This window comes from Homarus americanus, unplaced genomic scaffold (assembly GCF_018991925.1).
Source record: "Homarus americanus isolate GMGI-L3 unplaced genomic scaffold, GMGI_Hamer_2.0 scaffold34345, whole genome shotgun sequence".
In the NCBI taxonomy this organism is placed as follows: domain Eukaryota; kingdom Metazoa; phylum Arthropoda; class Malacostraca; order Decapoda; family Nephropidae; genus Homarus; species Homarus americanus.
Window position 1 is genome coordinate 1642501 of NW_024736072.1, and position 15466 is coordinate 1657966.

The following is a 15466-nucleotide window of genomic DNA, read 5'->3' on the forward strand; positions in this document are numbered from 1 at the left end:
GTAGTAGTAGTAGTAGTGGTGGTAGTGGTGGTGGTAGTGGTAGCGTGTAGTCAAACCACGTCTACCACTACAAGGAGGTGACCAAGCTGTAAGACCTTCAAGTTCTCAGGTATTCTAACAACAACTGTTTGGACGGACGTGTGTGTGTGTGTGTGTGTGTGTGTGTGTGTGTGTGTGTGTGTGAGAGAGGGGAGACTATTTTCAGCCTCACAATTATTCTTGACAGGTGTATAACAGGTTGTCAGGTGGTTACTCAGCTGGTACAGGGAGGTGGTACAGGTCGCCCCTCTTCCCACCACCCCTTAACATCCATTTACATCGCCACTACAGGCACAAGGCAGACGAACACTTGTCTGGCGTTATATCCATACTCAGCACTCGTACCAAAGATAACGCCAGTGCTAGTAAGAGTGCTGGCGAACGTTAGTCTGGGAAGTGTAAAGGTGAAGATGGTGTGTGACGTAACGGTGTGTGACGGTGGTGGTGATGCCTCCATGTCTGTTACGGTCACGCCTCTCGTCACGGGCTTGTGTTAGGTGTGACGTAGCGGCTGTCTCTTCTTCCTCCCCCCCCTAGCTTTCCCTCCACCCCTTCCTCCCTTCCCTATCCTCCTCCTCTTCCCTTCACCCCTATCCCCTCTGTCTTCCCCCCACCCCTATCTTCCACCTCCCTACCCCCACTCCCCCACCTCCCTACCCCTCCCCACCTCCCTCCTCCCCCACCTCCCTACCTCCACCTCCCTACCCCCACCTCCCTACCTCCACCTCCCTACCCCCCACCTCCCTATCTCCACCTCCCTACCCCTCCCTCCCACGGTCCGTATTTCATAGGCTCCAGCGCTACTGTCGTCACCGTTACTTGGGGAGGCGGAACTCATCTGTTCCTGTCTGGCGTCACCACACCAGTTCTGACACCCATTTGTAAATCATCATATTCCTTGTGTCTAAACCTTAACGAGTCTACTAATTACAAACATTCTTAAATACGTAAAAACAAAAAACATTCTTATATTATCTTCAGTATGTGGGGTATATCCTGAGGTGGTTTAAAGAATCCGTATTTATGTCTTTTCACTCATCTACGAACGTCTCAGAATCCATCTCCCTGTGACGTAATTTTAAGTGGGTCGGATTTAACCCACGTTGTAACCCGTCTGGTGCGGATATATGCGTATTAACCTTTTGATATACTTGATGGTAGGTGAGACAGGTAATTCTCACCTCATTAATTAGCTGAAAGGTTAAGGTATACGAATAATTAAGGATGTGAACTATAATCACTGGGAAATCGTGTTAGGTTAATTGTCTATACTGTTTGTACCTGGACCGTTATCTCAACCCTCATCTCTTTCTCACTCATTATATCTCTCACTCATTATCTCCCTCACTCACTGTCTCTTCCTCATTATCTCCCTCACTCACTGTCTCTTCCTCATTATCTCCGTCACTCACTGTCTCTAATTCATTATCTCTCTCACTCACTGTCTCTTCCTCATTATATCTCTCCCGCACTGTTCTCATCTCCCTCACCAAAGGACGGGAGATATGTTGTTGTTGTTGTTGTTGTTGTTGTTGTGGTGGTGGTGGTGGTGGTGGTGTTTGTCTGTCTGTCTGCTTCCTGGACCTTTGGCACTACTTGGCACCTACGTCTGGCACTGTGGCACCTACGTCTGGCACTGTGGCACCTACGTCTGGCACTGTGGCACCTACGTCTGGCACTGTGGCACCTACGTCTGGCACTGTGGCACCTACGTCTGGCATGTGGCACCTACGTCTGGCACTGTGGCACCTACGTCTGGCACTGTGGCACCTACGTCTGGCACTGTGGCACCTACGTGTGGCACTGTGGCACCTACGTCTGGCACTCTGGCACCTACGTGTGGCACTCTGGCACCGACGTATGGCACTCTGAACCACGTGGCACTGTGGCACCTACGTCTGGCACTGTGGCACCTACGTGGCACTGTGGCACCTACGTTCGGGCACTCTGACACCTACGTTCAGCACTGTGGCACCGACGTATGGCACCTGAACTTACGTGTGGCACTCTGGCACCATGTGTGGCACTGGCACCTACGTGGCACTCTGGCACCTACGTCTGGCACTGTGGCACCGACGTATGGCACTCTGGCACCTACATATGGGTCGTATAATGTTTGTGGCTGATGAACGATGCCGTATACTGTAGATTATGTGGGAATAACCACCATCACCACTATCACCACCATCACCATCGCACCATACATCGCCACCACCAACACCATCAACACACCCATTCCACCACACCACTATCACCACAATTACCATTATCATCACCACTACCACCACCACCACCATCAGCCTTCACTGGTCTGCCACAAAATTCATTATGGTATTTTATTTTTTTCCCGAAGAAATTTTACGATGGTCAAGTTTGGGTGAGGGATTATGTAAATATGTGGTGGTGGTGGTTGACGGAGATAGTGGTGGTGGTTGGGTGGAGATAGTGGTGGTGGTTGACGGAGATAGTAGTGTGGTGGTTAGGTGGTGATAGTGGTGGTGGTTAAGGCAGATAGTAGTAGTAGTGGTGGTTGAGGGAGATAGTGGTAGTAGATGGTAGGGGTGTAGTGTGTAGTGTAGTGTAGTGTAGTGTTGGTGTAGTGTAGTGTTGTGTAGTGTAGTGTTGTGTAGTGTTGTGTAGTGTAGTGTCGTGGTTAGGTTAGACAGCCTCGATGCTCATCTCGTGTTCTGCAGGATGTTTGGCCGTTGACCCAACTTCCTGTGTCGACTGTACCTGTGGAATTAACATCAGTGTGTGTGTGTGTGTGTGTGTGTGTGTGTGTGTGTGTGTGTGTGTGTGTGTGTGTGTGTGTGGAATCGATAGTCTTATTGTTATATAATCTTTTACACACAAAGAATATATATAAATTTTTTCACTCAATCACTGAAATACAGACAGACAGACAGACACAGACAGACACAGACAGACAGACACAGACAGACAGACAGACAGACAATCCCCTTAACTCCAAAAAAAGAATAATTATTTGGGTTCTCAGGCCACGTCATAAACTAAATTGGGTTCTCATTCTCAAAAGTACTTAAGTCAATTTTTCCATCTAAATGCTGATGTGAGAACCAATCACTCGGCTACCTTATTTTTTCCATGATTAGAGATAAAAGAGAATTTGTTTTTTCTTAATCTACGCAAGAAAAAAAATTCAAGGGTTCGTATATCGATGTAAGTTCCCAATTAAACACATAAGGACACGTTATACCGTAATCGGGTTTGCTTAGCTTAGAGTCCGACCAAAATATGAATAATTCTTAATAGTTTCGTTGTTTTATTTATTGATTTATTGGTTTTTATTTATACTCGAATGACGTCAGAATAGCGTCGAGACTGTGCCATAATTGCTCAGGTTCTCTCACCCTCTAAAAGTAGAGACGCTGAGACATCATTGTAGGTGAGGTAGACGGATGTGAAGGTAGCGTGAGAACCCTCCTCCTTGTTGTGGTCTGTGCTGGTCACGAACGAAACTGTATCAGACCCAAGTGTGAGGTGCTACGGTTATATACAGTGTAAGGGTACATGACGAGCAGTTTCCCAGATGTGATTTAATAGTTTCCCAGATGTCAGTATGTAGTATAGATCAGTATATGCAGATGGAGTGTATGTTAGTGTGTGTGGTGTATAGTATGTGAGTTAACTAGTATATTACACTCTTGGTATGTCAGTATGAGGGTGTACCGTACTAATTAGTGTGAGGTTCGTTTCTGCCTCAGTTAACGACCGTGTGTTAGTGTTGTGGTATATTGGTACATTAAAACCGTCCAAATACAGTATTAGAATAGTTAAATGTCAGTATAGCAGTATAGTGTCAGTATAGCAGTATAGTGTCAGTATAATAGTTGTGTCAATATAGTAGTATAGTGTCAGTATAATAGTATATTGTCAGTATCGTAGTATAGTGTCAGTATAGTAGTATAGTGTCAGTATAGTGTCAGTATAATAGTTGTCAATATAGTAGTATAGTGTCAGTATAATAGTATATTGTCAGTATCGTAGTATAGTGTCAGTATAGTAGTATAGTGTCAGTATAGCAGTATAGTGTCAGTATAGCAGTATAGTGTCAGTATAGCAGTATAGTGTCAGTATAATAGTTGTGTCAATATAGTAGTATAGTGTCAGTATAGTAGTATAGTGTCAGTATAGTAGTATAGTGTCAGTATAGTAGTATAGTGTCAGTATAGCAGTATAGCAGTATAGTGTCAGTATAATAGTATAGTGTCAGTATAGCAGTATAGTGTCAGTATAGCAGTAGTGTCAGTATAGCAGTAGTGTCATTATAGCAGTAGTGTCAGTATACAGAGTCAGAGTGTGGCCCGGGGAAGAACAACTTTCACTTGGACACTTTCGCTGCACCACACCAGTCTGATCAGCTGGGGGACGTCTGCAGGAAAGTGAAGGTTACGACCAGCTCCCACGGCCGGGCCACACGACGGAGAGAAAGTAAATAAAGAAAGCATTGTTGGAGGTGCCAGAGAAAGTATGGTGTTGGGGACAAGGCGAGGAGCTCTTACAGGGATATTGTTGGTCATAACTCTTAAGGGTAATAACCTTCCTCCTGGGGGTAACCACCATTTACGTTTTCTCTTACCGTGATTCTTGTTTTCCACTACTGAGGATTTTATTTATCCTATTATATCCTTTTTATTTAATTAAGAATCTCGTTATCCAAGAATCTCGTTTTTACTTACTTTAAACCCTATTTCTCACACACAAAGAAACTCCATTTTAGTTTCTTACATTTTATCCCATTTTTTTTTATTATCACCATGAATTCCATTTTCTCTCGTCCCGTTTTCTCTGCCTAAAGATGCTGTTTTGAGAGAGACTTATGTTAATGTGTTGGTAGTGGCGGGACCGAGGTGAGTCTGGTCATTCGTTGTATTAAAGTGTTCATATCGCTTTGTGTTGGTGCGTTTGTCTGTCGGGCTTGAGTCACACGCCTTTTGATACGCTTGATTAACTAGGTGTAGGTATAGGGTGGTGGGTGATGGATGTAGGTATAGGGTGGTGGGTGATGGATGTAGGTATGGGGTGGTGGGTGATGGATGTAGGTATAGGGTGGTGGGTGATGGATGTAGGTATAGGGTGGTGGGTGATGGATGTAGGTATAGGGTGGTGGGTGATGGATGTACTGTAGGTATTGTAGGTATAGGGTGGTGGGTGATGGATATAGGTATGGGGTGGTGGGTGATGGATGTAAGTGTAGGGTGTGGGTGATGGGTGTAGTGTAGTGTATAATGTGGGTGCAGATGTAAGTGTAGGGTGTGGGTGATGGGTGTAAGTGTATAGTAGTGTAGAATGGGGTGATGGGTGTAAGTGTGGGGTATTGGTGATAGGTGTAGGGGTGTGAAAGTGATGCGTGTAGGCTGATATGTGGTTGCAGTGTGTAAATGTATGTCCATTATGAGTGTCGGTATGTGGTAGCGTGTGTAGAGCTGGTGTAGATGGTGTAGGTGGGTGGTGTAGCAGCAGCAGGGTTGTAGGTGGTGTGACATGGTGGGAGGTGGTGTAGCAGGGTGTGGGTGGTGTGGGGTGTTGGTGGTGTGACAGGGTGTGGGTGGTGTAGCAGGGGTGTAGGTGGTGTGACAGGGTGTAGGTGGTGTGGCAGGGTGTGGGTGGTGTGAGCAGGGTGTGGGTGGTGTGACATGGTGTGGGTGGGTGGTGTAGAGCAGCAGGGGTGTGGGTGGTGTGTGTGGGTATGGTGGGTGGTGTGTGGCAGCAGGGTTGTGGGTGGTGTGACATGGTGTAGGTGGTGTGGCAGGGTGTGGGTGGTGTGACAGGGTGTGGGTGGTGTGTAGGGTGTAGGTGGTGTGACAGGGTGTGGGTGGTGTGTGGGTGTAGGTGGTGTGACATGGTGTAGGTGGGTGGTGTGCATGGCAGGGTGTAGGTGGTGTGACATGGTGTGGGTGGTGTGGAGTTGTAGGTGGTGTGACAGGGTGTAGGTGGGTGTGTGTAGCAGCAGGGTGTGGTGGTGTGACAGGGTGTAGGTGGTGTAGCAGGGTGTAGGTGGTGTGACAGGATTGTGAGTGTGCAGGTGTAGGTGGTGTGACAGGGTGTAGGTGGTGGCAGGTGGGTGGTGTGACAGGGTGTAGGTGGTGTAGCAGGTGTAGGTGGTGTGACAGGGTGTGGGTGGTGTTGAGGGTGAGGTGGTGTGACAGGGTGTAGGTGGTAGCAGGGTGTGGGTGTGATATGGGAGGTGTAGGTGGTGTAGCAGGGTGTGGGTGGTGTGACATGGTGTGTGGCAGGGGTGTGGGTGGTGTGACAGGGTGTGGGTGGTGTGACAGGGTGTAGGTGGTAGCAGGGTGTAGGTGGTGTGACAGGGGTGTGGGTGGTGTGGCAGGGTGTGGGTGGTGTGACAGGGTGTAGGTGGGTGGTGTAGCAGCAGGGTGTAGGTGGTGTGTGGGTGTAGGTGGTGTGACAGGTGTGGGTGGTGTGGCAGGGGTGTGGGTGGTGTGACAGGGTGTAGGTGGGTGGTGTAGCAGCAGGGGTGTGGGTGGTGTGACATGGTGTAGGTGGTGTAGCAGGGTGTAGGTGGTGTGACAGGGTGTGGGTGGTGTGGCGCCAGCAGGGTGTGGGTGGTGTGACATGGTGTGGGTGGTGTGACAGGGTGTGGTGGTGTGGCAGGGTGTGGGTGGTGTGACATGGTTGTGGGTGGTGTAGCAGGGTGTAGGTGGTGTGACAGGGTGTAGGTGGGTGTGTAGGGGTGTGGGTGGTGTGCATGGTGTGGGTGGTGTGGGGTGTGGGTGGTGTGACAGGTGTGGGTGGTGTGACAGGGTGTAGGTGGTGTGTAGCAGGGTGGTGTGGTGTGACAGGGTGTAGGTGGTGTGGCAGGGTGTGGGTGGTGTGACAGGGTGTGGAGGTGGGTGGTGTAGCAGGGGGTGTAGGTGGTGTGACATGGTGGGGTGGTGTAGCAGGGTGTGGGTGGTGTGACAGGGTGTAGGTGGGTGGTGTGAGCAGCAGGGTGTAGGTGGTGTGACATGGTGTAGGTGGTGTGACAGGGTGTAGGTGGTGTGACAGGTTGTAGGTGGGTGGTGTAGCAGCAGCAGGGTGTAGTGGTGTGACAGGGTGTAGGTGGTGTGGGGGTGTAGGTGGTGTGACAGGTGTGGTGGGTGGTGCAGGGTGTAGGTGGTGTGACAGTGGTGTGGGTGTGGCAGGTGTGGGTGGTGTCAGCTGGGTGTAGGTGGGTGTGTAGCAGGGTGTAGGTGGTGTGACAGGGTGTAGGTGGTGTGGCAGGGTGTAGGTGGTGTGACAGGGTGTGGGTGGGTGTTGGCAGCAGGGTGTGGGTGGTGTGACATGGTGTGGGTGGTGTAGGCAGGGTGTGGGTGGTGTGACAGGGTGTAGGTGGGTGGTGAGCAGCAGCAGGGTGTAGGTGGTGTGACATGGTGTAGGTGGTGTGACAGGGTGTAGTGTATCAGCTGGGTGTAGGTGGTGTAGCAGGGTGTAGGTGGTGTATCAGCTGGGTGTGGGTGGTGTATCAACAGTTTGTAGGTTGTGTGGCAGGGTGTAGGTGGTGTAGCAGCTGGGTGTAGGTGGTGTGGCAGGGTGTAGGTGGGTATTGATCACACAGTTAATAGTTCCGCAAGTTCGTGTCCTGGTCCGCTGCCACCTGGTGCTTGCTGGTGACGGTTGTAGTTCATAGCAGCGGTTCACCAGGTCATGCGGTTCACCATGTCACGAGGTCCACCCGGATAGTTGGTTGGTTCAGGTGGTTCGCCCGGTTGGTTCACTTGGTTCGCCCCGGATGGTTCACGTTGTTCGCCCCGGATGGTTCACGTGGTTCGCCCCGGATGGTTCACGTGGTTCGCCCCGGATGGTTCACGTTGTTCGCCCGGGATGGTTCACGTGGTTCGCCCCGGATGGTTCACGTGGTTCGCCCCGGATGGTTCACGTGGTTCGCCCCGGATGGTTTACGTGGTTCCATATGAAAGAAATGTGGGAATATATTTTGTGAGGCGGCGACTGACTGACTGCCGGGCCCCGCCATCTGTATAATGTATATAGGTCTCGTCCCACTAGATGACGCCCACACTCACAACCCACACCCATCCCACGCCCATTTATATCCGCCTCACGCCCACTCATATTAGTCTCACGCCCACATATATTCTTGTCACGGCCACGCCTATCAGCCTCACGCCCACATATCAGTCTCACGCCCACACAATTATCTCGCGCCCACACATATCAGTCTCACGCCCACACGGTCTCACACCTACGCATATCCATCTCACGCCCACACATCAGTCTCACACCCACACATCCGACCCACGTCCACACGGTCTCACGCCCACACCTTGGCTAGATATCTGCCGGATCCTCTTAATAGATTAATTACCCAGGGAATTGGTGTGGGCGTGATGGCTGCCTGAGGCCATTACTGCCACCAGGTGTGTGTGTGTGTGGACAAAAATAATCACCTGAAGATTAGCTATTCACTTTATTTCACCTTAAGATTGTTCATGCTAATACTAACCTAACCAATAGCCTAACTTAACCAAACGACACATAACCTTAACCTCACCTAACCTTACTTAACCTAACCCAGCTCAACTTAACTTCCCCACCCCCCAGGTAGCGTTAAGGTGTTTAATCATCAGGTGGAATAAGATTGAGTGGGCTAATTTTCAGGTGATACAACGAAAACTTTTGGTCCTATTTATAAAGTTGTTAAAGGTTATATAATTGTAGATGTAAATAATGAAATTGATCACATTAAGAGGGTAATTCACTTTGTTAGATCGTTAGTGAAGATGTGGGGAGTCGCCATGGTAACGCATCCATAAACTTGTGTGTGTGTTGGAGTGACTGTGAGGCAACAACCATCATTGTGTAGTAACATAAAAACTGTAGTGGTGGCTGTGTTGGGGTGGTGGTGTGTAGTGTGGTATGCAGATGATGCTTAGTTTAGTGTGGTGTGTAGGAGATCAACACAGTATGGTGTAGTGTAGTGTGGGAGGACCAACACACAGTATGGTGTAGTGTAGTGTGGGAGGACCAACACACAGTATGGTGTAGTGTAGTGTGGGAGGACCAACACACAGTATGGTGTAGTGTAGTGTGGGAGGACCAACACACAGTATGGTGTAGTGTAGTGTGGGAGGACCAACACACAGTATGGTGTAGTGTAGTGTGGGAGGACCAACACACAGTATGGTGTAGTGTAGTGTGGGAGGACCAACACACAGTATGGTGTAGTGTAGTGTGGGAGGACCAACACACAGTATGGTGTTGTAGGCCTAGACACCAACAGTCACCTTGGAGGGAGGGAGAGAGGGAGGGGGCGTGAGCACTGTTGAAGGGCACAACAGTGTAATCATCTTAGGACTAAAACTTGTTATTGTCTTGTCCCTCACCAAGATGAACAACCACACCTTTATGGAAGCTACGCCAGACGATGGTCCGCTCGTCTTTTGCCTGTAGTGAATTTTGTTTTGTTTTTTGTATATGGTAATAGCATTGGTGAAGGTCCTTTGTGATGGGTAGAAAAACTGCGGTGGTCACAGGTATTCCCCCTTGTGACCCATACTTCCTGCTCCACACTTGTTCCTCCATACACATCCCTCCACTCACCCCTCCACACACATCCCTCCACTCACCCCTCTACACACATCCCTCCACTCACCCCTCTACACACATCCCTCCACTCACCCCTCCACATCCCTCCCTCACATCCCTCCTCATCCCTCCCTCACCCCTCCATACACATCCCTCCACTCACCCCTCCACACACATCCCTCCACTCACCCCTCTACACACATCCCTCCACTCACCCCTCTACACACATCCCTCCACTCACCCCTCTACACACATCCCTCCACTCACCCCTCTACACACATCCCTCCACTCACCCCTCTACACACATCCCTCCACTCACCCCTCCACACTCATCCCTACACTTGTACCTGCACGTCTAACTGTAGTACCTGTAGCTACCTATAATTTACTTGTACATATATGTGAAATCATCATCATCATCATCATCATCATCGTTGTTGTTGTTATTATTATTTGTGTTACACTGAGGTGGTGTTGAGGTGGTCAGTGAGGGATGGAGGGGTAGTGAGGGGTGGAGGGAGTATTGGAATGTTTAGGGTCGTGTACGAGGGGTATGGGAAGGGGTTTGGGGAGGTGAAGGGGGTAGGTTGAGGGGGGGGAAGAGGGGGAGGATGTCGACCTTGCCTGGGGCGGTATTTTGGGGTGGGGGTCAGGGGGAAGACAGACAGACATACACAGTCACTGCCGGGAGATGGTGAACCCGTGGTGGTAGTAGTAGTAGTAGTTGTTGTTGTAGTAGTAGTAGTAGTAGTAGTAGTTTTAGTAGATAGGATAACCTAACTACCATGTGTTAAGTAGTTATTGTATTTCTGTCCGATGATATATTGACCTATGGAATTCTGTCGGACGGGGAGAGGGATGTCTTGCCAGCATTAAGAAGCATATATGTAGTTATATTTTTGTCCGATGGGATATTGACCGATGAGGAATTCTGTCCGACGGTAAGAAGGGACAGGGGAGGAGGGGAGAGAAGAAGAAGGAGGAGGGGGTGGGGGGGGTTGTCTCGCCAGAAATCCTGAGGGTCCGAATCCGACCGAAAAATCTCTCGACGCAGGAATTAGCCAACCCGTCCCTGGGCCTCACCTCTTTAAGATCACCTCCAGATGATGGTATCTCGGCCGCTACCACTGTCCAGGATTATGTACCCTGTCTCCATGTATCCTTGTGGGGTGGGGGTACGGTTTCTATGTATCCTTGTGGGGTGGGGGGTACGGTTTATGTATCCTTATACAGTCTCCATGTATAAGACAAGGAACCGTTAAGTTAGGTTAGGTTGGCGCCCTTTGAGGCTGGCCTGGTTGACGTGCAATTTTACATACATACATACATACATACATACATACATACTGTTAAGTTTTATATAGACCATAATTACGTATTCGACAACATGACTACATTGATTTATTTTTTAACAGTCGACTCATTTAATTTCTACCCACCCAGAGGCTTCTTATTGACGCTGTATTGAAAGTCTCACATAATTAATTTGTTTTGTAATGTGATAAAATATTTTGGGCATCAGAGGGTTATATTGTGGACAGGTATTTTCACTTTTATTAAATCGTATCATAAAATACTGCTTGTGTACTGTTGTCATTTTTTTTTGGGGGGGGGGGTTTATTATATATATCTGAATGTACTGTATACCTGTACCTGTCACTGTATTGTACTTGGTATCTTTCACTGTATTGTATTTGTACCTGTAACTGTATCTGTGTTTGCCTGTAGCTATCTCTTAACTGTATTTGTATAAGTACGTTACAGGGTGTCTAAAAAAATTTATACACACGCTACCTTACAGATTTTCGTTGAGATGCGGTGTGTATACATTTATCCTGAGACACCCTGTACTGCATACGTGGTTGTACTTGTGTCCGTAACTGTATACTTGTGCTGTACTTATCTCCGATGTGGTTAACGTAGTTTTGCTGCAATTTCTGAGTTATTAAATGCACAGCAGAACAAGAAGCTTCACATAACACAGCAGAACAAGAAGCTTCACATAACACAGCAGAACAAGAAGCTTCACATAACACAGCAGAACAAGAAGCTTCACATAACACAGCAGAACAAGAAGCTTCACATAACACAGCAGAACAAGAAGCCTCACATAACACAGCTAACACGAAGCTTCACATAACACAGCAGAACAAGAAGCTTCACATAACACAGCAGAACAAGAAGCTTCACATAACACAGCAGAACAAGAAGCTTCACATAACACAGCAGAACAAGAAGCTTCACATAACACAGCAGAACAAGAAGCTTCACATAACACAGCAGAACAAGAAGCTTCACATAACACAGCAGAACAAGAAGCCTCACATAACACAGCTAACACGAAGCTTCACATAACACAGCAGAGAACAAGAAGCTTCACATAACACAGCAGAACAAGAAGCTTCACATAACACAGCAGAACAAGAAGCTTCACATAACACAGCAGAACAAGAAGCTTCACATAACACAGCAGAACAAGAAGCTTCACATAACACAGCAGAACAAGAAGCTTCACATAACACAGCAGAACAAGAAGCTTCACATAACACAGCAGAACAAGAAGCTTCACATAACACAGCAGAACAAGAAGCTTCACATAACACAGCAGAACAAGAAGCCTCACATAACACAGCTAACACGAAGCTTCACATAACACAGCAGAACAAGAAGCTTCACATAACACAGCAGAACAAGAAGTTTACATAACACAGCAGAACAAGAAGCTTTCATAACACACTAGAAGCTTCACAGCAGAACAAGAAGCTCACATCAGCAGAACAAGAAGCTTCACATAACACAGCAGAACAAGAAGCTTCACATAACACAGCAGAACAAGAAGCTTCACATAACACAGCAAGAAGCTTCACATAACACAGCAGAACAAGAAGCTTCACATAACACAGCTAACACGAAGCTTCACATAACACAGCAGAACAAGAAGCTTCACATAACACAGCAGAACAAGAAGCTTCACATAACACAGCAGAACAAGAAGCCTCACATAACACAGCAGAACAAGAAGCTTCACATAACACAGCAGAACAAGAAGCTTCACATAACACAGCTAACACGAAGCTTCACATAACAAGTCCCCCACAGTTAGATAAATACAGAGAATCATTAGAGTGAAGTAAAAGTTTCGTAGTGAGGGTTGGTGAGGTGAGGTGCGAGGGAGGAACCACACCTGTCGTCCCCCCCCTCACAGGTGTGTTGTCACAGATGTTCCCTCGACCCTCCCCCACAGTGGCTTGGTTCCTGGGTGGGGGGGGGGGAGCTGGTGAGACATGCTAGTTTGTGGTTTAGTGGTTAGCGTGCTAGTCTCTTAAGTAACAAGACCTTGGTTCGACTTCATGGCAGAGTTTCTTTTTCGTCATTTACACGGGAAGCTGTTAACTGAAGTTTTCATCTTCCTGCAGAAGGCGCTGAAGGTACGGTACTCAGCTGTATAACGTTCCTGGTTGTTGTACAGGAAATATTTATATACTGTGACAAAGTCAACAGTAGGTACGTGTCACCGTGTATTATGTCGACCTGAGTACAGTAGTGTGTTAGTTAAGGCGCCTATACTGTTACTTCACCCTCCAGTGTGTTCCTCCATTGATGCTTAGATCATCACTATCAACCCGCAAGTAGACTGACATAAACAGTCTCCCATACTGTAAACAAACAAGTTACCTTCTCCCATACTGTAAACAAACAAGCTGCCTGACTGACTGGTGGGATTAAGGTATTCAAATTAGGACACTGAGATTTTTCCTTGGGTTAAAAGTATTGCCATTGTAAATATTATAGTATTTCTCAGTAACTATATAGCCATGACTTTCAAATTACTTCAGGTTGATATCAGTGACGTAATCCTTTATTTTGCTGGTGTTCTTCTCTTATTGGTTGATATCAGTGACGTAATCCTTTATTTTGCTGGTGTTCTTCTCTTATTGCTTGATATCAGTGACGTAATCCTTTATTTTGCTGGTGTTCTCTTATTGGTTGATATCAGTGACGTAATCCTTTATTTTGCTGGTGTTCTTCTCTTATTGGTTGATATCAGTGACGTAATCCTTTACTTTGCTGGTGTTCTTCTCTTATTGGTTGATATCAGTGACGTAATCCTTTATTTTGCTGGTGTTCTTCTCTTATTGGTTGATATCAGTGACGTAATCCTTTATTTTGCTGGTGCTCTTCTCTGATCGGTTGATATCCGTGACGTAATACCACTACCGGCGCTATTTTACCGGTAATGTCGCTGTTTTCGTCCGCCTGTAGTGAAGGTAAGGACAGGGTGAAATAATCTGGTGGGTAGTCTTGAGATCATCCCTGAGGACTTACAGGAAAAAGTTTGGTCGGATTTTATTCCTTTATTTTAAAGATTTGAACATCTGTCTACTTGTCTGTATTTCTACCTGTTTATCTGTCTCGTCCATCCGTCTATATGTCTGTATTGCTGCTTATCTATCTATCTATCTATCTATCTATATATCTTTAAAACTAATTTAATTATCAGTATTATCTTAACTCTTTTTGCTGCAGGGAACTAAACTAAACTGTATTCCTCCTCCATTTTGGGTCATGGTAACATATTTAATTGTATTTAAAAGACTGGTGGGAGGGTAGGGGTGGAGTGGGAGGTAATGTAATAAGTGGTGAGAGAGGTAGAGGGTGAGAGGAGGGTAGTGGAGGTCGGTGAACTGGGGTGGAGGTGGAGGGGGTGAGAGGTAACAGTAATCAGCCTTTACCTGTTGGCCTCTCACCCCTCCCTCCCTCCCTCCCCCCCTCCTCTCTCTCTCTCTCTCTCTCTCTCTCTCTCTCTCTCCTGATCTAATTAAGACTTGGTAATAAACAAAGGTAGGTCAGGAATACATAACTCCATAACTCCCGATGAACTTTACAATGACTCCTGTCAGGTCAAGGTCACGACTGCTGTGGGAGGTCAAAGGTTAGGTAGGTGTGGGAGGTCAAAGGTTAGGTAGGTGTGGGAGGTAAAAGGTTAGGTAGCTGTGAGTTGAGGTTAATGCTAGTTTGTGGCGGCTGAAAAATGTCGGGGCCAGAATCGTCACTCACTGGTGGGTTAACACTGTCTATCTATCTATCTATCTATCTATCTATCTATCTATCTATCTGTGTACCTATCTTTCTGTATGTCTATATCTTCCTGTCTATCTCTGTCCATCTATCTTCGTTTTATATCAATCTTCTGTATCCTGCCTGTCTATCTACAGTATATACTTATATGTGTGTGTATATATATATATATATATATATATATATATATATATATATATATATATATATATATATATATATATATATATATATACCGTTTTTCTTTGTCTGTCTGCCTATTTACTTAGTTTTGTCCATATTGTTTCAACAGTCGTCTCATTATTGAAATTATTCCAACTTATTTATATTTGTGGCACTAAAACTGTTGGAATGTTCAGGATAAAACTATTGTGTGTATATATTGACTAAACTTAATCAACTCTAAACTAACCTAACCTCACCTGCCAGTAACGTACGCCCTTCATGTAGCATTAGGGTGTTTAATTATTAGGTGAAGTAGAGGGGGAGGCTCCATGTGGTTGAGTGTAACAGCCCACAGGGGGGGTGAGGCAGTCCAGTTCATGACAAGATACACAGGAACTAGCTTCGTGTGTCACTCTTTCGTCTATTTATCGATTTCGTCTGAATTTCGGTATCATCGTGAGTGTTTCTTTATAGTTAGAAAGTCTTAATATGTAGTTGTTGCACGAGTCCTTCCTGCACCTCCAGGTAGCGTGGTGGAGACCTGTAATCACTCCCGCTCACTTTACTTAGAAAGGAAAGGTGATTGACTGACCGGGTAGACTGGCAGGCGCTGGTT

At 46.8% G+C, this 15466-nt stretch overlaps 1 protein-coding gene across 2 annotated transcripts in view; it reads left to right on the forward strand.

Annotated features, from left to right (window-relative positions):
• Positions 1–15466, forward strand: part of LOC121871918 — an 88993-nt gene that overhangs the window by 56641 nt on the left and 16886 nt on the right. The gene's annotated exons all lie outside the window — the stretch shown is intronic.